Raw genomic sequence first — 27,433 nt, 5'->3', positions numbered from 1 at the left:
TATATTTTTTTAATTTCAGGGAGTCTCCCAATAACTTTATTAACATCTGGCTTGCACTGAGTGCTACTCATTATCTTCATGAGTGAATAAATCAATGACCTTCAAAACCTTCAAATCCATAAGAAGAGATAGAACATCTTCTAGTGATGTGTGGCCATTTGAATGAGAAAACTCCCAAAAGGCTCATATCTTTGCATACTTGGTCCCCAGTTGGTAGAACATTTTGGCAAGTATTTGGAGGTGTGGTCTAGTTGGAGCTATCTTACTAGGAGTGAGACTTGAGATTTTAAAAGATTTCTGTGGTTCCCAGTACATTCTTTCTATGCTGTGTGTTTGTGGATCAAGATGACAGTCTTCTACCAACATGGACTCTAGCCCTCTGATATTTTAAGCTGAATTAAAACCATTTTTTACAAGTTGCCTTGATCATGATGCTATATCACAGCAATAGAAAAGTAACTAAGACATAACATTATAGAAGAACCACCTGATCTGAGAGTATTTGAAAATTCTCTTGGGGTAAGTAATTTTAATGACGCTAGGATTTTTTTAATTTATTGATTTTAATTTTTTATATAACAAGATATAATACTCTTTATCCTCCACTAACTCCTATAATAAAGATAGGGCCTTGCTCCTACTTCCCCATCTTCATGCTGTCACAGTTCCTGTGAATTCATATGTACATGAGCATTATTGGTTTCTTTGGGGCCATCGACAATCAGTTTGCACTTAAAATCTCTCCACCTCCTCTTTCATAAAGATGCCTGAGCCCTGAGGGGAGAGCTTAGATAAACACATCCCATTTAGGGATGAGTGCTCTAAAGTATCTCACTCTCTGTACTTTGCATAGTCATGTGCCTCTAATAATTTACTATTTATTGAAACAAGAAAGTTGTTAGATGAAGGATGAGTATTGCACCGAGAAGCAATGATTTAGAGATACATTATTTGTAGCTGCTTCTTTGCTATTTTTTTTTTTCAGAATAATAGTAATAGGCTTTTACCCTGGCCCATGAATGATCTAGTTTTATATTTTTGGACACATTAGCAGCACCATGTATGGTTTTTACCTCATGGAGTGGGTCTTAAATCCAATTAGAGTGGTTGATTATTCCCATAGCATTTGTAACACTATTACACCCATTATCTTGCAAGAAGGACATGATTGTAGCTCACAGGGTTCATAGGTAGAGATATTAATGATGAATTTTCCCCCTGGTCATGTACATACTACTTTCCAGCATCATAAATGTTAGTAATGAAGCTACTAGTTGTGCAAAGTTTTATTTTAGTATGTATGATGATAAATGTAAGTTGTGCCATCATCAATAGGACCTTAATATTGTACAGGGTAGCAAATAATATTGACAATGGCCTGTGATGTTTAGGGAGATCTCTGGAACTCTTTGGCCTAAAACTCAATAAAAATGCAACCTATTTTTGGTACTAGGGATTTTATTTGGTAGAATAATATGTCTGTGTGGGGTATTGTCCCCCACATTATATGGTAAATCCATTTAAATTTTTTATGTATGTATATATATGTAGAAAGCCTCAATATTAGTGGGTTGCCAAATGGTTTTTCAAAAGGCCATTAGTGTTAGTTGTCCCTTACCACAATTGCCCTTTACTGTGCACTACCATTCCCCTACCCATTAAATGTTGATATTAGTTTCCCCTTTATGCCTTTATAATTTTATATTCTCTTTTTCCATTTTTCACATACCCTCTTCTTTGCTATGGTCCCTTATGAGATAACTAACTTCTGTGGTTATTCTAAATAAAACATGGATATCTAAAACTTAAAAGCTAGCATTTTTATATAAGAAGAAACATTAAAAACTTGCCTTTTGGGCTATGAATTACTTCATTTATAATGACTATTTCTAGTCATTTTCCTCAAAATTTATGTCTTAACAGCTGAATAATATTGCAGTTTGTAAATATACTACATTGTCATTATCTATTATTCACTGTTTCCAATTTCTGGCCATTACAAATAGAGCATCAATGAGCATGCAGGCGTAAGGATTCCTATAGTAACATTCAGAATGTTTTAGGTATATACCCAAGACTACTACTGCCCTGGATCTATTTTTAGCTTTTTGAGATAACTCCACAGTGTTTTAGTGGTGGCCGTATCATTTTCTATTCCAAATAGCAAGGATTTACAATTCCACCTCTCTGAATATCCTCCCAGAAAATTCTGTCATTTATGTTTTTCATATTGGCCATTCCAACTAGGTTAAGAGGAAATCTCAAGTAGTCTTAATTTTCATTTAACTGATAGCTAAATTTGATGAACATTTTAAAGTGTCTTTCATCTTTTGAGAACTCTGTTAGTTCTATATCCCAATTTAATTGGATCATTTGTTCTCTTGATGTTCAGGGTCTTTTCAGTACTTTGTATTTTCTAAATATTAACCCTTCTGCAAATTGTTTAATTGGTAAAGATTTTTCCCATTATGTAGACTGCTAGTTTGCTGGAATCAATGCATTCTTTGCATTGTGGAAGCCTTTCAGCTTCAGGAGTTTCCATTTATTACAGGTTAGTCCTAGTTCTTGTGCTATAAGTGTCTTGTTCAGAAAGATTTTTCCTGCTTCAATGAGATTACTGAATTTCATACGTTACCTTCCATTAGATTCAGAGTATCCAGCCTATTCAGCCTTATGATGAGGCCCTTAGCCCATTCAGAGTTGAGTTTTGTGAAGGGTGTTAGATATGGATCTATTTTTATTCTTTCACATAAAGTGTCTAGTTTGACTGGCACCACAGGTTGAAGATTATGTCATTTCTCTGGTGTGTATGTGTTGCTTCTTTTTATCAAAAATCAGGAGTACATAGATATATTTAATTATGTCCTGATCTTCAGTTCTATTCCATTAATTAATATGTATATTTTAGTTCAATACTATGCTGTTTTTCTTATTTTACAATAGCTCTAAAATAGAAACTGAAATCTGGGTTGGTTTTATTCTATTGTTTTAACTTTTTAGTTATACTGGTGTGTGTATGTGTGTGCGTGTGTGTGTGTGTGTTTCCTTATAATGTTTAAGATTAGTTAGATTTATTCTAAGATATTTTGGGGGATATTTGTGAAGGCACTATATTGAATAGATGAGGAGAGAAAGGACCACCTTGTCTTTGTCCTGATATTAGTGGGAATGCTTTGAATTTCTCTCTGTTTATGCTTATTTCATCTCTGAGCTTGATGTAAGTTGTTTTATTGAAGTAAGTCCTCTTTATATTGTATTTCTAAGGGCATTTATCATTAAGGGATGGAAGGTTTTGTTAAAGAATTTTTCTTTTCTAATGAGATGATCATGTGTGTTTATCTTTTATAGCTTATTCCCTGTATTGTATTTATTTACTTATGTATGCTAAAACAATGCTGCATCTCTGGGATGAAGCCAACTTCATCATAATGGTTCATTTTTTGGATGAATGTAGTTTATGTTTTGGGATATTTGTATACTGTTAAGATGTATTGCTGTGACTGGTGTAATAAAAACTTGAGAGAGATAGGTGGGATTTTTAGGTAGTGTGAGAATTCTAGGAAGAAGAAGGCAGAGAGAAGCACTAGCCAGATACAGAGGAAGTGGGATTGTGGAAACAAGCTCCCACAATGTCAACTAGGGTTCCTGAAGTGGGAATCTTCAAGGCCAAAAGAAAGTCAGACAAAAGAACTGAGACAGAAGAGAATCAGGAGGTTCATCTGGTCATGCTGAAATAGCCAAAAAGCCAGGAGTTTATTTCAGAATTTTATTATATACAAAAGCAGAACAAAGCACAACACAGACAGTCAGTTGGTATCTAACCACAAGACCATTCCTGTCCTTGAGTGAGAAACCTCCTCTCCAACATGTGCTTGCTGCTATCTTGATGTTCTTGAGCTTTGTTGTCAGCAGTACACTGTCTACTAGACAGAGTGTTCTTTTGTCATGGACCAAATCAGAAGTCTCTCACAGTCCTCAAGGTTTTTGGAAAAAGCAGAGCAAGCAAGCTTGAACTCAAATGACTTATAAGTCAGAATGGACTCCAGATGGAAACTGAGTCACACATGGTCTCCCACCCAGGATGGGCAGTATGGAGAGATGAGATAGCAGCCATGGGACAGAATGTACACAATAAAGATATACGTTTAAGCAGGCAAGTCTCCTGAGGCCAGGCCACTTCATCACCATCCACAGCTGCATCAGAGGGCCATGGAGTCACAATGCCCAACCTCAAATGACAGGAGGAAGAGGTGAGTGGTTGCTCTTCTGGTTGGACAGCCCCATTCTCTAGGCCCTGGATCAATGATACTTCCTCTGCCCCGCCATTACCCATCCCAGCCCCAGCAGCTGGTCAGCAGTAAAGTCCACTAGAACAATGCTGTCTACTCTCTCCATACCTACTCAGTATAGTACTCCAAGTTCTAGCTAGAGCAAAAAGACAACAAAAGGAGATTGAAGGGCTACAAACTGGAAAGGAAGAAGTCAAACTTTTGCTATCTGCAGATGATACGGTAGTATACATAAGTGACCCCAAGAATTCTACCAGAGAACTCCTGCAGCTGTTAAACACCTTCAGCAATGTGGTGGGATACAAGATTAACTAAAAAAATCAGTATTCCTCCTATACACAAATGATAAATGGGCTAAAAAAAATGAATCAGGAAAACATCACCCTTTACAATAGGCACAAATAATGTAAAATATATTGGGGTAACTCTAACCAAACAAGTGAAAGACTTGTGTGATCAGAACTTTAAATCTCTCAAAAAAGAAATTGAAGAAGATATCAGAAAATGCAAAGATCTCCCGTGGTAGGGTCAGCATAGTACAAATGAGAGTCTTACCAAAAGTAATCTACAGATTCAATGCAGTCCTCATTAAAATCTCATCACAGTTCTTCAGATAGCTCCAAGGAACAATATTCAACTTCATATAGAAAAACAAAAACAACAAACCAGGATAGCCAAAGCATATTTCCTCAAATATATATTATGTGTAAATGTTTATAATCAGGATGGGATTGTTTGCAATGTAGGTTCATTTGTTTTGGTATCAATTGTGCAACCATTTTTTTTTATTACTTTTGAAACAAAGGAATAATCTCTCATCTTTAAAGTGTCAATGTAATCCAAGAGTTGAGTGGTTTTGCTACAATTTAGTAAATGGGCATACAATGAAATGTGCTCATAGAAGAACATTGTAAATGTCAAATCCATTCTTGAGACTTGGACAAATAAGCAGTTTATAAAAGTTAAAGCTGAACTTAAAGGCCACAAAAGAAATAATTCCCCATCTAAGGTGATCTGATGATATTCTGCAGATAATGGTAAAGTAATTCTTTAAACAGGTTAGGTCATGTTGTTCTTTTGCTCAAAGGCTATCTTTTTTATGTTTTTAAGAGGAACATTCTAAATGACTTTGAACTCTACCCACCATTTCTCCAGCTATTTCCTGAATTTCTCTGAGACATTGTTTCTCATCTCTTATTCAAATTCTCACCCAGACAATCCTGGACTCATGAATGCTCTTTGAACGCATCATGCTGAATTATGTACATATGTCTTATTTCCTTGTGATGCGGACACTTCTTTACACATATGTTATCTCCTGTCTCGGACCAAATACTATCTTTTTTAATCAATTTATCAGTTTCTTTATATAAATAAAAACATTGTCCAGTTGTTACTTATCACCCAGTGATAATTACTTTCATTTAAGTAATGATTTTGAGGTATTCTACACAATGTAATTATTCAAGTACAAACTTACATTAAAATTTGATTAATAGAGACTACTATAAAGGGATCATTCTTGTAGATTCAATGGAGTTTCCTTTGTACCAGGTTTCTACCTGACCACAAAATGCCTTCCCATCAATATATCTCTTTCATTACTTTCCCCCTTCATCCACCCCATAACCCAGATCCTCATGTTCCCTCCCAAGGGAACCCACAGAAACAACAATCCTGAGCTTGTAGGAGCTCACAGACTCTGGACTGAAGCTAGGGAACCTGCATGGAACCAAACTAGGCCCCCTAAATATTTAACAGTAGATTGTTCTACTGTAGGACTCATAGTGATAGCAATAGGTTCTGTCCCTAATGTTTTGACTCACTTCTAGGAACCTATTCCTTTTACTGAGTTTCCTTGCACAGCCTTAATACAAGGAGGAGGGGGCAGAGAGATAAATCCTACCTCAACCTGATATGCCTGTTTTGGTGATGCACAAGAGACCTGTTTTCTTCTGAACAGAAACAGAAGAGGAGTGGATTGGGGGATATAGATTGAGAGAAGTGGAGGGAAGGGGGGATGGGAAAACTGTGGTTGGAATATAAAATAAATGAATAAATTTAATTAATCAGAAAATAAAAATATGTCAAAAAGTATTTGATGCATTTAATTATTATACACCATAGTTTAGCTTAACCTAACCATCTTCCTCCATGTACCCATTTCAAATTAATAATCTTTTCTTTAATTATTATTGTTATATATATATATACATATGTATATATGCATTCGTGTAAGTGTACACATATATGTACAACATACTGTGCCCTTTTAGGATTGTTCATATGTACATTCATTCAAGACTAACCATTTGGATTTGGATGACCTATTTGATATCTCAGTCTTGATCTACTAAAAGCCATCTTTTTTGCCTCCAATTTTGGACAATTCTGAATAAAGTGCCTATGACTAAAAGTTTCCAACTTCTCTGAGGTAATTCTCGGTAAAATTGTTGTCAGATCACATGGTGAATGGATGGATGCCTAGTTTGTAACAATGTGTGAAATGACTTCCATTGTAGTTTACCATATTGTTTTTTCACCAAAATTGAATTATATATCCTGAGGAATCACATGCTTATCAGCACTCACTGCTGCCAGTGTTAAATATTTTAGCCATCCTGATAAATATGCAATGTCGTCTTGTTGTTTTAATATGCATTTTACTCATGCCTTAAATTTATAAGACTGTTTTAATATATCTATTTGCCATCTGTATATCTTTACTGGTGAAATATTGGTTAAGCCTTTGGCCATTTTTTAAAAATCAGATTCTTTGTTTTCACATTATTGATAGTCAGAGATTTTTATCTTTTGGATGATAGTGCTTTATCAGAAATATATATATATACATATATATATATATGTATATATATATATATATATATATATATATATATATTAGTCTATGGTTTCTTTTTTTATCCTGTATACTGTGTCTTTCACAAAACAGATATTTAATTTCAATAAAATCAAGCTTATTGTTTCTTTATTTCAAAGAATGTGCTTTTGATGTCATATCTGAAACTCCACTGCCAAACCCAAGGTTTTCTAGGAAACTAAAAGTTTTATGATTTACATTTAGGCCTAATATGCATGTTTAGTTGTGAGCCTGTGTTTAGGTGCACTTATTTGCATGGGAAAAAAAAACAATTACTCTAAATGTTTTTTAAAGAAAAAATAACTTCTTTTCATTTTCCTTTTTGTCTTTGACAAAGATCAACTTATTATACCTATAGAATAATTTTGGATTTGTTACTCTGCTCTGTGGACCTGTTTGCCCATTATTTTGTCATCATCACATTTTTAATCACTAAGGCTTTATAAGCTTTGAAGTGAGGTGGTATTTGTCTTTCGACGAAAAGTGTAAGGACTCTACAAACAGCATAGCTGGATGTGCTCATACTATCAAGCCCAGTGATTTCAAGTAAATACATATAACATGACTGTTAGATGTTCCCATGGACTAGCCACTATTAGAAAGGGAATAAGCATAAACTAATATATTTGTGCTTAGTATGTTGTAACACCCATCAACTTTTGTTCTCTAAATTATCCTAAAAAAAACTAGCTCTGGTTCCAAAGTTATGAGAAACAGTGCTACAAAAAAAAAGCTTAATGGTAACAAAAGAAAATAAGTAATTGAAGCCAAAAAATACAATCAATCTGCCACATAGCCTGTCTATGTAATTTGCTTACAATCGGTCTTTTTTTTTTAAAATGTAACCTTTTAAAGGTTAAGGATTTTATCATTTCTATTAAATTCTTTATTTGAATTGCCTACAATTTGGCTGATACGTGATATGAACTCAGTGATTATTTGTTGAATAATTGTATGCATGTCCTATATTGCCTTTATAGAGAGACCATCATATATAAGTACAAGAATCTTGCCCTCATTTGTTTCCTGCATCATTTACCCTGATGGCTTGTAGACTCTCTCAATACATTTCAAAATCAATTTCTCATGATGAAAGAAAAGGACATGCCTCATGTCTTGTAGTTTGAAAACACCAAAGATGGCTCCTCTTGAGGAATAATGTTGAGGAAAATCATTACCCACTACTACACAAGTACCTCACAGTAATGCGTAACAGAAGGACAGTTGCATTTATGAGCTAATTTTAATTGACTGTCAATGTTTACTTTAAAGATGGAAAAGATAAAAGTTAAAAATTGAGTTTAAAAAAAAGAGTAAATTCAACTGTCTTCACTGTGACAATGACAGTAACACTCAAACCGCTTCCTCAGGCCCCTAGCCACATGCCCATTTTATGTGCTAGATATTCCAAGACAAAGAAGAAAGAGATGTGTTAACGATTAGACTTGCAAATTTCAAAATACATAGTGTCAGTCTAGTGATGTTTAAACCTCCATTAAGAATAACTCAGAGGAACTGTAGCGTATTACAAAGTGGGATCATGAATATGCAATTAGCAAATGGTCCTGGAGCCCGATCACCAACTCTGTCAATTACAGGAGTCACTTTCTGTGACAGCGCCTTGGCACTTTGACAGTGATTATACCTTTACATGATGTATTACAGATATTATGCTTCACTTGTTTACAAATAAAACCATATCTTACTCTTTAACTGTGAGAACAGAGTGCTTTAAGTAACAAAACATTTCCTATAATAAATCTTCCTCCTAAGTAAATCATCTATGGTCAGACTGGGAATATTATACAATGCTACTACTAGGGCACAAAAGTAGCACCCCCAAAACCTGCTTTTATAATTTCCAAAAGTAAAATTAGATGTAGTTCTTTCCAAGTGAAGGGAAAAGAATCTTCACAAAGAACCAGTTTACAATGTATATCACTCTAAAGGAACATTATTTAAATATAGAACAAAATGGGAATAATGGAGTAGAGATGCCATCAAGGCACTTAAAAGTTCTAGTGCTGGGTACAACAAAGTATGTCTGCCTACTCCATAATCTCTACATATCTAGGTCTTTACTACCATGAAGATTATATACATGAATGATAGAAATATATATTTGAAAAATGCTAATACCATAGGTTTCATAGATACAATGGTTTCTATTTAGCTATTGAGTCAGGAAATTCATAAATTCATCACCACAATATGTTGCCTGTGTAATAACAATGGACATGGTCTTTTTCAAATCACCTTTTCTCACCATTCCCCTGAGTAAACACTGATAAGCATGGGATTTGTCAAAACTAGATTTTACAATAAGAACTCTTATTTAAATGTCAAGTGATATAGTGATATTTTCAGGAGAACTCAAGCTGATCCTGGCCTGAAAGCTTCATCTCTGATGTCATAGAGACAAAGGTGCTATATTGATAAGAATGGAGAAAAGTCATCACAACACTATTACTCAAGTATGAATACTGTTAGCTACAATAATGATCGCCATGGCAAGATGTACCCACTAGTACAGTAGTGGCTTAAGTGTTACAGAAGTAACCAACCATTTTCTGAATGGATTTAAAGACTGCTACACAAGATGGAACCCATGCCTAGAGCTTTTAACTATGCTAAAACTAAAAGGCTGACTGGGCCATAGGTCCTGGAGGAGTACATAATACTCTTATTGTACTCAATTGATATTAGAATGAATTCTTCTCTAAATCCTTATCTTACTTATTTACAGATTGGTGTTTCTTTCAATCCTCATGTGGAAAGTTTCTTTTTGCAGTAGATTTTGATTACGCGGGGAGCCACACTAGTCAACAAGCAAGGAATAAAAACTAAAGAGTGTTCATCTCTACATGTGACATATATATCACACCTCATTTCCCACAGCTCATGGATAACAGTGGAAAAGGGGACAGGAGGATTCCAAGTGCCAGACTGAATAGACAACTGTAGTCATATAGAGATTGCCAGACATAATGGTCCAGTTTAACACACATACTCATTGCACCCATGTATGCAAACACAAGACCTCCTCAAGAGCAAATATGAGAGGGGCCCACAACATCCTAGCCCTACCTTAGGAACTACTGGTAATTTATAACAACTGAGGGAGGGAGGTTTCATTTTCTTTGGAACTGTAGTCCCAGAAAGATGACCTATGTTTTTGAACAGATGTTGCCTTACACATGTACATACACGACGCAGTAAATGGACACAGAAGGTATTGAAATAAGGAAAAGAAGTAAAGAGAGGGGAAAGTATGTGTCTCTGTGTGAATGGATATTAAATGTATTTTTTAAAGAAATTAAAATGTACTTAAAATCTCAAATAGTTTTAGAAAAAAGGAAAAGTTCAGAAGTAAACTCTTGTAGTAAACACTTAATATCCTTATTTTTGTTTATTTTACTCAAATAAATAATTACTTTATTTTTGCTTGAACTAAAGCAAAATTAAATTTTAGCTTCTGGGCACTAGAATAACTGGGTTGACTATATCTCTACAATCAACTAGATCATTTTAAGTATAAGAATGGACTAAAAATAATGTAGACAGTAAAGAACAAAAGACTGTGACCACTGAATATAAAAAAAATAACGAGAGGGAGACCTCAGGTCCTACTTGCTCTATAAGGAGAGACAAATTTGAACCCACAGATAGTAACAATCACAGATCTAGTGCGGTGGGTGTGATGAGCTGAGGACACAAGAACTGTTTTGAGATGCTGCTGTGGATATGTACTGGGAGAGAATTGTGAAGGGGAAATTAGTTAGCAAGCAAGTACTAGAACTCTCTGCAGGAATTTCCCTGAGAACTGACCTGTCTATTAAGCTATGTGTGTTTAAGGTAAAACCCTAAAACTAGTAAAACAAATCTTAAAATGTGGCAAATTAAAAATTCTTATGGCTTCCATAATAATGAAAGTCACCCAAGCTCTGTAAAGCCAGGTTAAAGAAAATTTATCACTAAAAGCACTCAGCAGAGGTCAGGGAGATGTTACAGAATAGGAATGGGGGGTAAAAACAAAGCAAACTGAAAATTCAGTGTGCTCTCTTTTATTCATTAGAAGGTAAGTATGCAGGCTACCCCCAAACCTAAAGATGAGAAGGTATGGGTGAATCGAGAGAATAGCTCTTAGCGGGGAGTATCCATCTGTGCTAGAATGAATGTACCTGGTGGAGGAACTAACCAGCTCAATGAAATGTGCTCTGAAGCCAGGCAGTGGTGGTGCATACCTTTAATCCCAATACTCGAGAGGTAGAGGCAGGCAGATCTCTGTGTGTTTGAGGCTAGCCTGGTCTACAAGAGCTAGTTCCAGGACAGGCTCCAAAGAAATGTGCTGTGAAATGAAGTATTTGATGATGCAGACAGAACAAGAGAATTCTGCAGGTCTTCATTTTGAGGGAAAGATGGCTTACAGTGAAACAGTTTATGGGTTTCACCCTCAGGGACCTACCAAGAACTAATAGTGAAGATCTAAGGAAGAAACTACTGTGGTTCTAGCAGAAGTGATAAGAGAGATAACTAGGAGCTGTTCATACCTGAGAGATGAGTTGTCTCATGATAGGACATTGCCTTGTCCTGATTTTACTTAGGAGAAGAGCCTTATTCTCTTTCCAGTGCCCTGAAAGTTTCTCATGTAATGAAAAATGACGGAAAAAAAAAATTGAAGAACACGTGAAACTCACAGCCCAGGGTCACTAGACCAATAAAGTCTAAAATTTCTGTATATAAAATAAACTTTTCTTCATACGATATATTATTCATGGTCAATATCATAGAATAATTTCCTTTCTTCCAGTCCTTGCCACCTTATCAACACATAGGTCCTAAAACAGTTTAAAAAACACAGATTCACTGAAGAATAATTAGGGATGATCAAGTAAGGGGGAATATGGAGGCATTGAAGTTTAGATCTCTGATATTTATACATCTAGATCTATAAGCTAGGCAATACTAAATATAATCCAACTAGAGCCAAACTGATACATAATCACATTGAAAATATACTTCATGAATTTATGTTCCTTGAAATGTTGTGACTGGTTTTAAATATGTCTGAGGCAGTATCTGAGCCTGAAGATAAAATAACCAGGAATAAACGTTGATAAAAAATAGATGTTGGTGTCACCAGAGGGGAAATTTTAAGTAGCTGTGTTTAATATTCTAGTGTATTTTACTACAAAGATTAAAAATACACACACACACACACACACACGATATATAGAGCTAGTGATAGAAACATTAAAGCAGAATAAAAAGAAAAGACAGATAACCAAATCATTGTAAAAAAAAAATGAAAACTGTCTTTGATGACCACAGGAAATACTGTGCTTGATAAGAAAAGACAAGTAAGTTGGAATGTAAGTACATAGGTAAAAACAGGGGAAAGAAAACATACAAAATAGAACACCATACCCCAAACTATTGTATAATACTTTGAAAGTACAGCAGACATATACATACACACATGAATGTAAACACATGCTCACATATATGCATACACAAGTTTCAGTGTGAAGAATTTTTATTACTCTATCTCTGGTAAGGGTATTCTTACTATACCCTGCATTCTATGTCTATGGATATTACATATACACATTTATTTACTGTGATATTTATTTACTGCTATATATATATATATATACATATATACATATATATATATATATATATATATATATATTTGCTGGTTTAGCAGAAAGAGAAGAATGAAAAGAAGAGTTAGTTGACATGGTGATGATTAAAAGAGAGAAGCTTTGAAATACTTACAGGTCTTATCTTATAAACATTAAATGACAAACATCAGATCACAGATACAGCAAGATAATAGAACACCAAGAAACGAAATAAAAAATATTCTACTGTGAGACATATTATGTTCAAACTAAATATAATTAAGACAAAAAGAAAATGTTGACAAAAACCTAAAACAGAAGGAGTTATTTACTGAGGAGCAAAGAAAAATTATCACTAGACTATCAAAATGGTGCCTTTAATGCTTGCAAGTTGGTACTAAAGATTTTATGAGAAGAAAAGACCAGAATAGTTAGCAGAACTGACTGAAAAACAATTTTGAGGTCACACAGGAGTTGGGTGGTAACATAATGTTCAAAAAATGTTTCATTTTCATAGTTGGGCATTTATATGCAAGGTTAAAGATTGGTACCTCTAGCATGATTAACAAAAACTCTGAGACAGAAATTGGGGTTCAAGCTGAAGGTTAAAAAAGCAAAACAGCCAGGCACTCGCTCTTACCTCTACCTCAGTCTGAAATGGTGACCGTGCCTCCAACAAACCTCTGAATGAAACTGGCTGAGAACAGTCTCATCTCATTCTATAATCCTCTCTTTGTCTGGGAATAAGGAATCGCACCACTATCTCTTGGTTTCTATGGTGAACAAGTATAGCTACTGGGATTGATGATGTGTCATTCTGGCTACTGGGATTGATGGTGTGTCATTGTGGCTACTGGGATTAAAGGTGTGTGTCATTGCTGTCTGGTCAGTAAGACTCACCAGTGTGCTGTTTTACTTTTCTGATATTCAGGCAAGCTTTATTTATTAAAATATGAATAAGATGCCACTACAGATACCTCATATTTTTCACAAACAGGAGCAAAAACGAGAAACAACTAAGTTGAAACAATGAGATCTTGTGTTGAAGGGCTATAAAGGACCATCTGAAAGTGTGCTCTTTGACCAAAGTCGAAGCAAAACATATAACATGGCATGAGTCTATAAGCCAAGTCATAAAATAAATATCTGTTAATTCTCCATTGACTCAAACTTGTAGGAATAAATGATTGAGTAAAATAATCACAAATTGCAAATAATAATGTTGGATATATCATCCTTAAAGGGATGGTTCATAAATCTTCATTTTGTTAGTATGATTTATATATAATAAATAGCAAATAGTGCACAATGTTGTAAAGAGAAAAAAAACCTTTTCATTAAAGAAACACAGAACATCTACCTCAGTAAGTAAAACTAATACTAACATCATATTGACAAACACATTCTAAAGTTTATATTCAGGAGCAAAAGTGCAATACACATGCACTATGAAATGCTATTTAACTATAAAGAAAAGTGATATTATGAACTTTGAAGGCAAGTGGGTGAGACTAGAAAAAAAAACTCATGTGATATAACTCAGACTCAGAAATACAAACATCACATGCTATCTTTCCCATCAGAGTCTCTTAGCTTCAAACCTTCTGATGTGAATACATAGCCTGAAGCAACTATAGAAACCTTCAGTAAGAGCTACCAAAAAGACTCAGGACTGACACAGAAACATCTAGTCCTCAGATACCAGCATAAGTCACACCACTATTGCCCCAGTGAGCATATCTTACAGTCAGTAGTGTTACAGACAAGTCGGATATTTACCTATATACATGGAGTCAAAAGTATGTGAAAATTAAAATAATGTCATTTTCATTGCCAACCAGGAATATAAAACTTGAACCTAAACTAAGATTTAGCCATATAGTCACCAAAACATTGAAATAAAACAAATTTAAATACTGGTTGTCAGGAGGATGCAGAGAAGGGCAAGATACACATTGCTAAAGGAAGGGAAAACATTAACAATTGCCTGTGAAACCTCTTGATAAATACTGAGATAAAACAGGTGAATGCAGGCTTTGAATGCCTCTCCTACGTACATTCACAGAAAAACCTGCCTCTATATCCACAGTGCACAGGCATAGTAATCAGATTCCTAAGCCCACATCATATTTCTCTCTCTCTCTCTCTCTCTCTCTCTCTCTCTCTCTCTCTCTCTCTCTCTCTCTCTGATTTCTGCCATCTTCATCACCATCCTGCTCACTGCCAAGTTTATTTTATTCTTCCCAGCATTACAAACATATAACTGTTTATTAAATTAGATATTAAGTAGGAAAATCTGACTCTGTTAAGTGGTTACAATTAAAGTAATTAGCCAAGCCACATCTGACACTGTTACGTTCTGCATGCACAGTGACAATGAGTAAAATCTCCTCTTTTAGTAAATTTTACGTTTATGATGCCTCATCACTGATCACAGTCACTATGCTGTATATTTGGTCTATCACCTTACTCTGAAAATCTGTGCTCTTTGACCAACTGATGTGGGAGTGTCATATATCAATCTGTTGATTTCATTGGTTAAGCAATAAAGAAACTGCTTGGCCCTGATAGGTTAAAACATAGGTGGGAGGAGTAAACAGAACAGAATGCTGGGAGGAAGAGGAAGTGAGCTCAGAGATGCCATGCTCCCCTCTCCCGGGCAGACACGATGAAGCTCTGACCCAGGATAGACGTAGGCTAGAATCTTCCTGGTAAGCGCACCTTGGGGTGCTACACACAAGATTGGAAATGGGCTAGTCCAGGTGCTAGAGTTAGCTGAGAAGAGGCTAAATATAATGGGCCAAGCAGTGTTTAAAAGAATACAGTGTCCGTGTAATTATTTCGAGGCATAAGCTAGCAGGCGGCTCGCAACTGGGGACGCAGCCCTGCCGCTCATATTACTACAACCAACTTCTTGTCATTCCTCCTGAACACAGCTCTTGTGCCTAGGATTCTAAACAGCCTCTGGTGCTTAACATCCTGTGAATTCCCATACATATTAAGCCATATAGCTCACTCTTCTATGCACGTTGCATTTTTATTAGCAGCATCTTTTTTTTAATTTATTAGATTTTTTTTAAAAAAATACCAATCCAAGTTCCCACTCCCTCCCCTCCTCCGATTTCTTCCACACATCCTCCCACCCCACCCCCATCTAATCCTCAGAGAGGCTAAGGCACTTGTGAAAGATCCAAAGCACTCCCTACTCTATCTATGTTGGGAGCAGTGAGACCCCTGATCCTGAATTTCTTGTAAACAACTTGTTTTCCCCTGATCTGAATGCCTACAGCTGCTCTGAACATGAGACCTTCAGGAGTTCCTGGTGGCAGGAGAGTTTTCTGGTGGGTTTGGCTGAGGCCTGGCTATCTCTATATAATCTGCCCCTGAACACAATAAATAGAGCATTCTTGGGGCTTTTTGGTACGAGTGATTGAAGGTCTGTGTGTCAGTCTGTCTCTGCGTCTGTATTCTTAACCTCCAGCCCCCTGCCCGAAGCTCAAGAACTGGGTTCTAGGGCACAGAGTGCCAACACGGGGGCGTGGTGCACAGCATATCTAGGCTGAACGAGGTATACATGCAAAGAGAATAGGACCCAAAAAAGCCAGTACATGCAGTAGGGATAAATCTTGGTGCCATTACCAGGGGCCCTCAGTCTGCCCTAGCCATGCAATTGTCAACCCCATTCAGGGGAACTAGTTTGGTCCTATGCTTGTTCCTTCCAAGTCTGACTTGGTGAGCTCCCATTAGCTCAGGCAAACTGTTTCCAATGGGTAAACCCATCATGGTCTTGACCTCCTTACTCATATTCTTATTCCTTCCACTCTTCAACTGGACTGTGGGAGCTGAGTCCAGTGCTCTGATGTGGGTCTTTGCCTCTGCCTTCATCAGTGATTAGCAGCATCTTTTAGGACTGTGTTTCTCTGAAGGGCAAGCTTCTTTGTTATTCTAATCATTGATAATATTTCATTATGTTTGTACACAAATTCATTTATAATAGGCAATTGGGTGGTTTCTGTATCTTTGCTAACTCGCATTTAATATTACAAAAAAATGTAAAAGTATATTTAATACCCTACAGAGACCATGATGACATCACTCCTTTCTAATGACACCTGAGCCTGCAAAGAGATATTTCTAGAGTTTCTAGAGAACTCCATAAGAGCTGGGCAAGAATTTAAATTTGCGATAAACAAGTCATTTCTAGCTAGATTTCAAAAAGAACAGTCAACTTAAAAAACAATTTGCTGCATTCATTTCAGTGAAACAAGCTTAGGGGAGAAAACAGGTTTTTTTTTTTCCTATAGTTAAGGATAGAAAATTACAAGAACTAGTACCAAGAAACCCAAGTGGCAGGCTGCAGCTTCATTACAAATACCACCTGATTGAACCATTTTGAGGGGCTGTCCGTCTTCACCACTCATGTGTGCTATATCTTAAACTGAAGTGGGAGAAAATTAGGGAACTTTCAAAATGAAAACTGATTTCATAAATTACAGCCCAGAAAATAACAAAAAGAGCTGTCATGCCCTTTCACAGTGCTTCCTTTCATCTCAGCAGCATCCTTTGTCTTCAACCTTTGAGCCTTGCTATTGTCGCTATTGTAGTCAGACCAAGGCTTTTCTTCTGCTGCGCAAGCAAGAGAAAAGATACATGATGATTTTTGTGCTGATTAGAGAGAGTGTGTGTGCTCAGATAACTTTTGCAAGACAAATTGTTAAGGCGGAGGACGCGAAAGCCTAAGAGACATAAAAAACAAGTAACAACTATTAACAAAATAAAGGCAGATCATGGTGGTCTGAAATACATACATAAAAGCTCTCCAGGCCCAATGCCCCCGAAATGGGAAAGATAATTCTACAAGACAGTGACCAAATAGCAAATCTTTGGATGTGTGAGAATTATAGTCTCTCAACTCTGTTTTGAAAGGGTATAACTACAAAAAAAAGTGAGTAACAATGTCATCAAAGCTTGTCTACTACAGATTTTTATTAAAGTATATCATTGCTTATTCTAAAATAATATTTGTCCAAACCTATAAAATATACCTATGCAAAGGAGAGATTGTATATTACCACTCAAAAGTACAATTTATTCATTCAGTTTTGTGTGCATTTATACAAGCATTAACCAGATATCACCTAGGCTAGGTATAAAAAAATAAAGCAAGGGAATAAATGTCTTTGTCTTAAAGGATATAGATGAAATGCTATATTCACTAACATAGAATGTTCTGTTACTGAGACTAGAATAGCAAAGTATAGTGGAAGGATCTGTCATTAAATAATAATGTTCTTCTTAAGAGAAATATATTCATTTCAAATTCATTTTTCCAAAGTATTAAATGTTATACTGATAAGAGCTTAAGTGAAATGAACAAATCTAAAAAAAAAATAAAGTAAATGGAACCTGTTTCCCAATCATAAAATCAGGAAAATAAAAAAGGAATCACTTTACTGTTTTCAATGCATGCATATATAGGTGGACAGTAGGACAGCCATTGTGAGCAAATAGAGAAAGAGAAGAAAGGGAGGCATGCAAGCAGGAAGGAGGAAGGGGCGAAAGTTGTATCAAAATTATTTTAAGGTCATGTGACTGAATTTTGAGATTATGAGGAGCTAAAATTATCTGGAGATACATTTAGTCCCTTGGAAAGCCATTAATTTCCATTCATGACTAACATCCTTGTGATTGAAAAAAAAAAACTTACAATACATTGTTAGCAGAACACTAGCTTTCTTGGATTCAAATACTGAGATTGTCCTCAAGACCGTCTGAGACTTGTAGCAGAGCTTTACCTGCTTCTCTGTAAACACATAGATTTATGCATTTCTTTGTTCTGTTACTAGTACATTCTTCTGTCTTATCTAATGGTGTCAACAGATGCAGGAAGAAGCAAGATGGGCATGCCGTACTGAGATAAGGTACTAAGACACATTTGCATAGTAAAACAGGGGATGGGGAAACCTGAAAATATGTTCAGGAGCCATCTCATCGTATTTGTCTCTACAATAAGGTGTTTGCTATCAGTTTGAGAAGATAACTATATTTATGTGCCCACAATACACAATACACAGATGACATTTTGACTGACTGTTGGGTTATACTTATTTTCCTTTAAAAATTTTTAGGTATTACAGACTGCCTAAAATAAAACAAATAAGGCTAGACATTTAAAGCCCCACATTCTTTCCCTGTCTCCCTTTTTCTTATGTGTGGAAGAACTTTTTTCTTTCTTTTTTTTAAAAGTCTGATAATGAAAGAAAAAAAATGTTCAAGTTTAGTTCAAGGTTAGATTTTTCTGGATCATCTTGTTCGAAGGAATTTTAAAATCTAATAGTTTTTTTTTCAGATATTTTGTTATCTAACCTTCCTACCCATTATACTTATCCAAATATTGTGCAAACTGTTAAGCCAGGGTACAGTCTGCATCTGCAAATATTCAACTTTATCTTCACTATTTTTCTTTCATTTCTTTAAAATATCTGTTCAAGGAAGTTATTTAGATCTTCTTCTCCTAACATTAACTAAATTTTAATCTCTTCTGTTTTCAATTTAAATCCTTTAATGACAAATTTCCCCAAATGTATTTCTTCAGGTAACAAATCTTTTACAACTCAGTTATAAATTATTACCTCAAACATATCTTCTTTGTGAAGTATTTTGAATGGTGCTTTTCTAATGCAGGTAAAGTGAGTTTTACTTTTGCTCAAAGTGTATTCTATTCTCAAATGGGATTCTTTCTGCTAATTGCACATGCCTATCTCCTTTTTTAAATTTAGCTGTTCTTTACCAAGGTCTTGTCATGGTTTAGTATGAGAACACTTCAACATAGAGAGGGCCATTTCTGGTCATCTTGGAATTTGGGAATCTGCTTAGTGTGGCTACATTCTTCACTAACCCTGAGCTATATCTAATGCCTACTTGAACTTGATTTTGAAGCCAACATAACTGCTGTCTACTTCCTTTCCCTTCACTTGAAAGCAAGGTAAAGAGATATGTACTTATCTGAGAATTGATTTGATTGGAACATTTAGGAGGCATTCTTGGATTAAATGCCCTATATCAGTGCTCACTCCATTTGGAAAGTGAGAGGGATTTTGTCTGTCATGCTGCACAGACAAGAAAATATGAATTGACTTCTCTTGGAGAATTGTACAGTTTATGGTGTCAGCATTATTAACTAGCTGCGATTCACAGTTTCTCCCTTGTAATAATTTCATCATTCTCTGGTAAAACAAAAAGAGAAACTATATATTTTAAAAATCATATAGTTGATTGCATGTACTTTTTAAATCTTTCTGAGAAGATTCAAGGATTTTTAGATGGTACTAGAAGGGCAACGTTCACTCTATTTACTCAAAGAAACCAGATTGTACTGCAGTGTAATTCAGTTGCCTTTACATTTCCTTTGGGAAACAGCTGTGAATGACCACAAACAAATGAATGAGAAATGAAGTGTTTATATAAAACACAGAACAATACAGATGACACAAACCTGATTTTTTACCTGCTCTAGCATCCTAAACATTTGGGGTGTTCAAGGAGCAAGAAACAATGGAGAAAGAAAAGAAATCCTGGAATACTCTCTGGGGTTCCCAGCTTTACAAGACCCATAGGAAACAAGATCAATCTTTTTGAAATCTTGGAAACATTCTAAGTCTCCAAATAGTATGCCAAAGAGAAGCATGAATGAAGAACATCCCTGACTAGCCAATTTAAACTAAGGCGAAACTGAATTAGAAACCTGTGTACCTGAGCAATCCTGTTTTTTGATTGTCCTCAATTCCTCATGTCGCCATGACAGAACACTCACAAAAAACAAGTTGGAGAAGAAACAGTTTACTTCAGTTTCTCGATTATAGTCAATCACCAAGAGAAGCCAGAAAGGAGATAAAGACAGGCACCTAAAATCAAGAACTAAAGCAGAGATAATAGAAATTGCTTACTGGCTTGCTTAGTTTTTTTTTTCCTTTATCTCTGCCATCTTCCCAAGAGTGGTACCACCCACACCAGGCTGGGCTCTCCTATATCATTCATGAATCAAGAAGATGCCCCACAGACCAGTCAGATGGAGGCAGTTCCTCAACTAAGCTTCCCTTCCCCCTGGTGACTCTAGTTTATTTCAAATTGATTAAAAAAAAACTAATCAGCAGATAGGCATCAGCTTTAAAAAGACAAAAATGAAGATGGTGCTTTTACATGTGGCAATGAGGTAAAAAATTTAATCATAATATAAATGTGAAAAGATGACTACAATGATTAGTTTGTACCGAGTAAAATGCAATATAGTAATATTAGTGGTGCTTTAACTACCTGTAACCATTATAACTACTTCTATTAATAGTTCGCAATATGAATAAACAGTGATTTTAACATTTTCCCTATTTTGTCAGTAATAGAGCCAGACAAATGATATCATAAATTATGAACTCCCAAATGTCTGGGGGTGAAGTCTATCTAAATCAGGCATTGTGTTTTGAGTAAAGATAAAATAATTTGAATTCTTACTAAACTTTAACCTTGAAAAATAATTATCTGTTGAAATTAGCCAGGAAAAGTAAACAAATAACCTAAACTATGCTACATCTAACTGGGCTTTCAATGCCACTTTTTTCCTGAGTAGTACAGTTCTGAGAAGGATGCCTATCTGAATGATCAAAACATTGAAAAGCAGAACTATACACTCTGCTTTTTTCATATTTACAATGATATTATTTTCGAAATAGTAAGCAGTAAGCAGCAGCCATGCAGAAAATATATTATATTCACTAAATGAATACAGGTTATTCATGGTGTATACTGTGTGCTAGGTTCATCTCAGTCAGCAGTTCAGGGTTGTTCATGGTGACCTTTCATGCAGTCTTGGTGCATCAAATGACATTAGTCTGGAAGTATTTCACAGGTTCTCATTCTCTGTGGAAACAAAAGAAGAGCGTCTTTTCCAAAGCAACATACCCTTAGACCCAAATTCTGAAGTCAAGATACCTTTATAATATACATACTGGTTTTGCTTAGCAGGCCATACAATAAAATGTCTCTCTGTGCTTAGCTCCTTCACAGTCAGAAAATTCATAGAAGACACAATAATATACATAATACAGACTCTCTGTGTATATTCCATCCTATTGTTTATCTGTAATTCTTTACTGTCCGGGAATGCTTCTTAAAATGCTAAGTACTTCTTAAAACCTTAAGCAGTGGCATTACTAGAGTATATATGGTAGTACCTGCTTTCTTTGCACAGTCCAACATGGTGGAAATTGGTTCACCACCTCTGCAAGCTGTGCACATTGCTCCGGTTTTAGGCATACAGCAGGTCTATGTTGCCATTAAGCAACTTGTAGTACATTGCTCACAAACCCCATTTAAATGTTCAGCCTCCTAAAAGAGCCAGAGGTCACCCTAGCAGCATGGCCCCAAAAGCCAGCATTTCAAAGCTGCAAAGGATTTTCTGCTACTGATGAATTTTAAAGGAGCTGCAACACACCTTCATTCAGCAAAGAGCAAGAAGCTGTGCTAAACTCTGTATTTTTGTGTCTAAAATTCCTTTTCAAACCCTCTCAGGTTGTAGTGGATTTTAATTGGCCACATGAGTGCTGATATGTAGTGGGAAGGCCTTTGGTCATTCTGACTGTTTAGACCCAAAATAATCACACAGAAACAATATTCTTTAAATCATTGCTTGGCCCATTAGTTCTAGCTTCTTATTGGCTAACTCTTATATCTTAATTTAACCATTTCCAGTATTTTATATTTTACCATGAGGCTCATGGCCTACTGGCAAGGCTGTAGCATGTCTATTTCTGGTGGAAACTCTGACTCTACCCTTCTTTTTCCCAGCATTCAGTTTAGTTTTCCTCACCTACCTCTGTAGTAGGAGCTGCAGGCTGCTTCCTGCCACTCAGATCCCTGCTGCCTGGCTAGCTTATGCCCTGAAATAACAACACACAAATTGTATTCATTTAAACACTGCTTGGCCCATTAGCTCTAGACTCTTACTGGCTAACTCTCATATCTTGCTTTAACCCATTTCTAATAATCTGTGTAGCACCATGAGGTGTGCTTACCAGGAAGATTCTAGCCTACATCCATCCTGAGTCGGAGCTTTATCGCAACTGCCCTGGATAGGAGCGGCATGGTGTCTGAGCCAGAGAGAAGAGGCATGACGATTGCCTCACTTCTTCCCAGCATTCTGTTCTGTTTACTCCACCCACCTATATTCTAACCTATCAGGCCAATCTGTTTCTTTATTAATTAACCAATGAAATCAACAAATTGATATGACACTCCCACATCATACCTCTAATCCCTGCACAGGACTAAGACAGTTCCTTTATTAACCAAATGCATTCACAGCATATAGAGGAGATCAGTTTTTAAACTCTGAAGTATAAATTTCAAGATGATGCAAACATGAAATAAATACTTATATACTGACTATATACTTAAAGCTATCCAATTAAAACAGACTTTCTATGACTCTATGACACTGTTATAGTGAGCCTCGTGTGTTAACCAAAGGAGGATTCATGAAGAACACTGATCCCTAGGGCAGATGACTGATAAGAGCACTTCTCATTTTGCAAATGGACAAAGATTTCTTATTATCAATAATTGTTCTAGCCACTGTGCAATCAGATATCAGTATTAGATAATTTATATGCTGATCAGCCATTCGTAGTATTTATGTTGTTCTATTATATATGTTTATTGGTCACTTTTTATCTTTTCTTTCCATTTATTCAACAAATATATATTTAGATATTTCCTTCATACAACAAATACATCCCAATTACAGGTTCTCCTTCCTGTACTCCTTCCTGCCCCATCCTCCTCCTCTCTTCCTATATCCACCCCCTCTGTTTAGTCTTCATAAAAGAGAAGGTCTCCAAGAGATAACACCCAAACAGGGCAAAAGAAAATATGATAAGATAAGACAAAAACATTCACATCTAATCTGGACAAGACAATGCAATATGAGGAAAGAGTCCGAAGAACAGGCAAAAGAATTGAAAACATACCCACTATTAGGAGTTCCAACAAACACCAAAGTAACAGCCATAACAAATAGGAAATTCTAAGTGTCCAGTCATTAAAGATATAGCCAAGCTATAAATATCAGTACACAAAATATTTGGAACTAAAATAAATTAACGTGATGTAGAATAAAGTTTGAAATATCAAAATGTTTCACATATTAATAAATACACGTTAGAAAAGCAGAATTGTTTTATATGTAAAAGTTAAATTTTAGAACCTATGTCTAGTTAGTTCCCAGAAAAAAATCCCCACTGCCTTTACTATGGTAGAATAAAGCATGAACATATTTGTATTGAAAGCAATATTTTTTCTTTTTCTTATACCAAAAAAATTATTTTTAGGGCCATAGATCATGATGCTTCCTTTCAGTTATAAAATATTAATTATTGTACCCATTACCAAATATTTCTGAGGTAGGTACTAAAATGATTCTGTTCAGAGGGATTGATTTCCATGTCTACATCTGTGGAAGAATGTAATTATGTGACTTATGGGACCATGTTGTGATTGCTAATGTTTGGGGTTTTATTGAATCAATGAGTTTTATTGTGATTGCTTAAAGAGTATGAGTGAGGGGTTTTTGATAGGAATGAAAATGACACAATGACAGCAGTATCACCAAAGTCATCCTAATGTGTGTTCACAGCATAGTTTGCTCATTCCTCCTTTCTGTTCTGTCCTTTGCCTTTGAAATTAAGTAGGGCTCTATTGAAGGTTTGGCCAGTAAATTCAAATCGCATCTGCTATTTTGAAGTGAGGGCAGGACTGGTGCACAATACTCCTTCTCAACCCTTTCCGGAAAACAGTACAAGTCTCAGCCCAGCTTACCAAATTTGTGTGGCACATGTGGAACAAATTCATCAATGATTTACATTAAACATTTGCCATAAACAAAATTTAAAATTTCTACAAAACCAGTGAAGATTCAAGACTACTGCAGTATAGAGCAACCTTATTAGGCTGGGATTAATTTAGAAAAATTAGCCATATCACTAAATCACAGATTAAAATTAAAATAATGGATCACTACAAAGAGTGGAGTGTGTTACTAATACATACATCTGAAGTGCGTGTTAGATAAGTACCAATACAAGAGATCAAAAGCATCATGACATCTATAAAACAATTTTGCTTAGTATCTTACAACTTTTAACATCTGTAGATTTTATCTTTAAAGCAACAGTAAAAAAATTTCTCCAAGGAATAAATTGAAATAAATTATTTTTAATTGCTCTTTTAGACAATATATTGATTGACAGCTGTCTACATTCTATTCTATGACAAAACATCCCAGTTCTTAAGAGAATAATGACATAAATATTCATATAGGTGCAAAGAAATAGTCAGAAATCATGTATACAAGTAATATTTAAGTAGAAAATAATGCTTAGTCCCTGGCTTCTCTCTCACTGGAATACCCAATCATTTCTATTTTATTCACCCTCCCTTCCCTCAGCTACAGTCTTAAGGTCCATTGACTAACCCACACAGGAGGAGCCAAAGGACAGGACAGAAAGGTTAGAACAGCTCTGCTGTGTGATCTTTTCTTAGACAAAGAATTGATTTTAAATTGAAAATTTGCTTTAAAATGACCTACTGTTCAGAGGCAATCCTCTTGGTCATTTGAGAAAAAAAGTCACAAAATAAAGTACAAATTCCCATAAAATTTTTATTATTTTGTGACCTTTACATGATTTTAACCACTTTACTGGACACCCCTGAGGAAAAGATAAATAACTCTACATTGGACTGACTTCTGTTTTGCATTTGAACTTTCATCTATTAATGAAGAAAGTATGTGACAATTCCAGACAACAAAATGACAAGAAAAACATTTAACCTATAATTTAAAAGCAATGAAAGTCACCTGGACCTTCCACCTTGTCATATGAAGAAAAGGGCTCAGATAAGTCAAATGTAAGTTTGCTAAAGTTATCTGAATATTTAGCTCCAGTTTGAAAGTTACAGAGTTTTTTTGTTTTGTTTTGTTTTTTTTGTTTTTTGTATGTTAGTTGTCCTGGTAGAGACACTACATATATGTAAATCCTACAGTGTGCCTGTGTATCTGTGAGCCTATATCCAGTGATTCTGCATTTGCTAATTCATGGACTATTTATCTTCATGTTTATACTCCAACAAAATGATGGTTGTTTAATTATACTACAAATGAGTTTTGCCAGCCAATTGTGCGGCAGATGTTATTTACTCCCAGAACAACTGTCAAAAGACCAAAGTAGTACATTAGCAAACTGAAATGCACTATACTGGATTACATTTTTTACACAGCCCCTCTTTCTGAGAGATACAGGTTTTCTATTACTGTCAAGATGGAAGGGAGAAAATCACAAATCAGAATAGCAAGCCAGAAGTCTTATTGTTGCTAATAAATAGGAGTCTAAGATGCATAATTAAGTAGATTCTACTTGTAATGAAAACAGAATACTGTAACTACCTTTCCCCAAAAAACTCAAGTTTGTTAAATGTTGTATATTTATCAAGTAATTAAATTATGGCAAATGGGGAAAGAAAACCCCATTTTCTCTCTATATGAGACATTTACCGCCTTAAAAATTGTATTTGATGAAGATAAAGATGCTTGTATATGGTTAGTGTCATAGCTTGAATATATGAAGAATTATAATTGTAAATTTGATTTCTGCAGGTGGAATTTTCTTTTCCAACAGCAGCTTGCAAATAAACACACTAAAGCTTATATTAATTATAAATGCCTGGCAAATAGCCCAGGTTTATTATTACCTCACTCTTAACATTTATGTTAACCCAAATGTCTTATCTAATGGTTTCCACAGATGCAGGAAGAAGCAAGATGGGCATGCCATACTGAGAAATATGGGTTGATTTAAATATAATAGGTAGTAACAGGACTGAGCTATTTGCTGAGCATTTATAATTAATATTAAATCTCCGTGGGATTACTTGGGAGTGGTTTACAGGACAGAAACTTCCACCTACAAATTTGTTTATTGTTCAAACTTTTTCAGTCTTGGGGGAACATTTTGTTATGCCTAATATTTACTTCAATAAAACCAGTTAGGGAGAGCTCTGTTGTGGCCCTCTTTATTGTATGTTGCCATCATGCCAAGGTTTTTAATATGGAGGAAAAATAAGAATTCTTAAAACTTTAAAGCCCAATAATCTAAGAACTAAAATCATAATAATGGTAAAATAAACTTTCGACATTAAGTTATTCTTAAGCAAATAAAATGAGAACAGTGCCTAAGAAGTAACTCTAACTAGTTTAATGTTGCATTCTCCAGCAAATTAAGATGATATCTCTTTGTTTAGCCTAGAAGTAATAAAAAATGGATCCTCCTTTCTCTCAGCCACAGTACATTCCACTCTGAAAAGTCTACAACTTCACTTTCTTATTGTGTGTCTGCGAAATTATTTTCTCCGTGACTCCTTTCCATAGCTCATTTTCATATCATACACTGATTTCAGAGTTGTAGCCAATTATGGATCATTAAAGTAAGTACTCCCAAATCAATCCATGACTCATTTTACATTCTGTTTGCTTCATTCTGATAACAATCAAAGGGAAATCTTCCTTTGCCATCAGATACAGACAATCTTTT

Source organism: Microtus pennsylvanicus, chromosome 13 (assembly GCF_037038515.1).
Source record: "Microtus pennsylvanicus isolate mMicPen1 chromosome 13, mMicPen1.hap1, whole genome shotgun sequence".
Taxonomy (NCBI): Eukaryota; Metazoa; Chordata; class Mammalia; order Rodentia; family Cricetidae; genus Microtus; species Microtus pennsylvanicus.
This window is presented reverse-complemented; position numbering follows the sequence as displayed.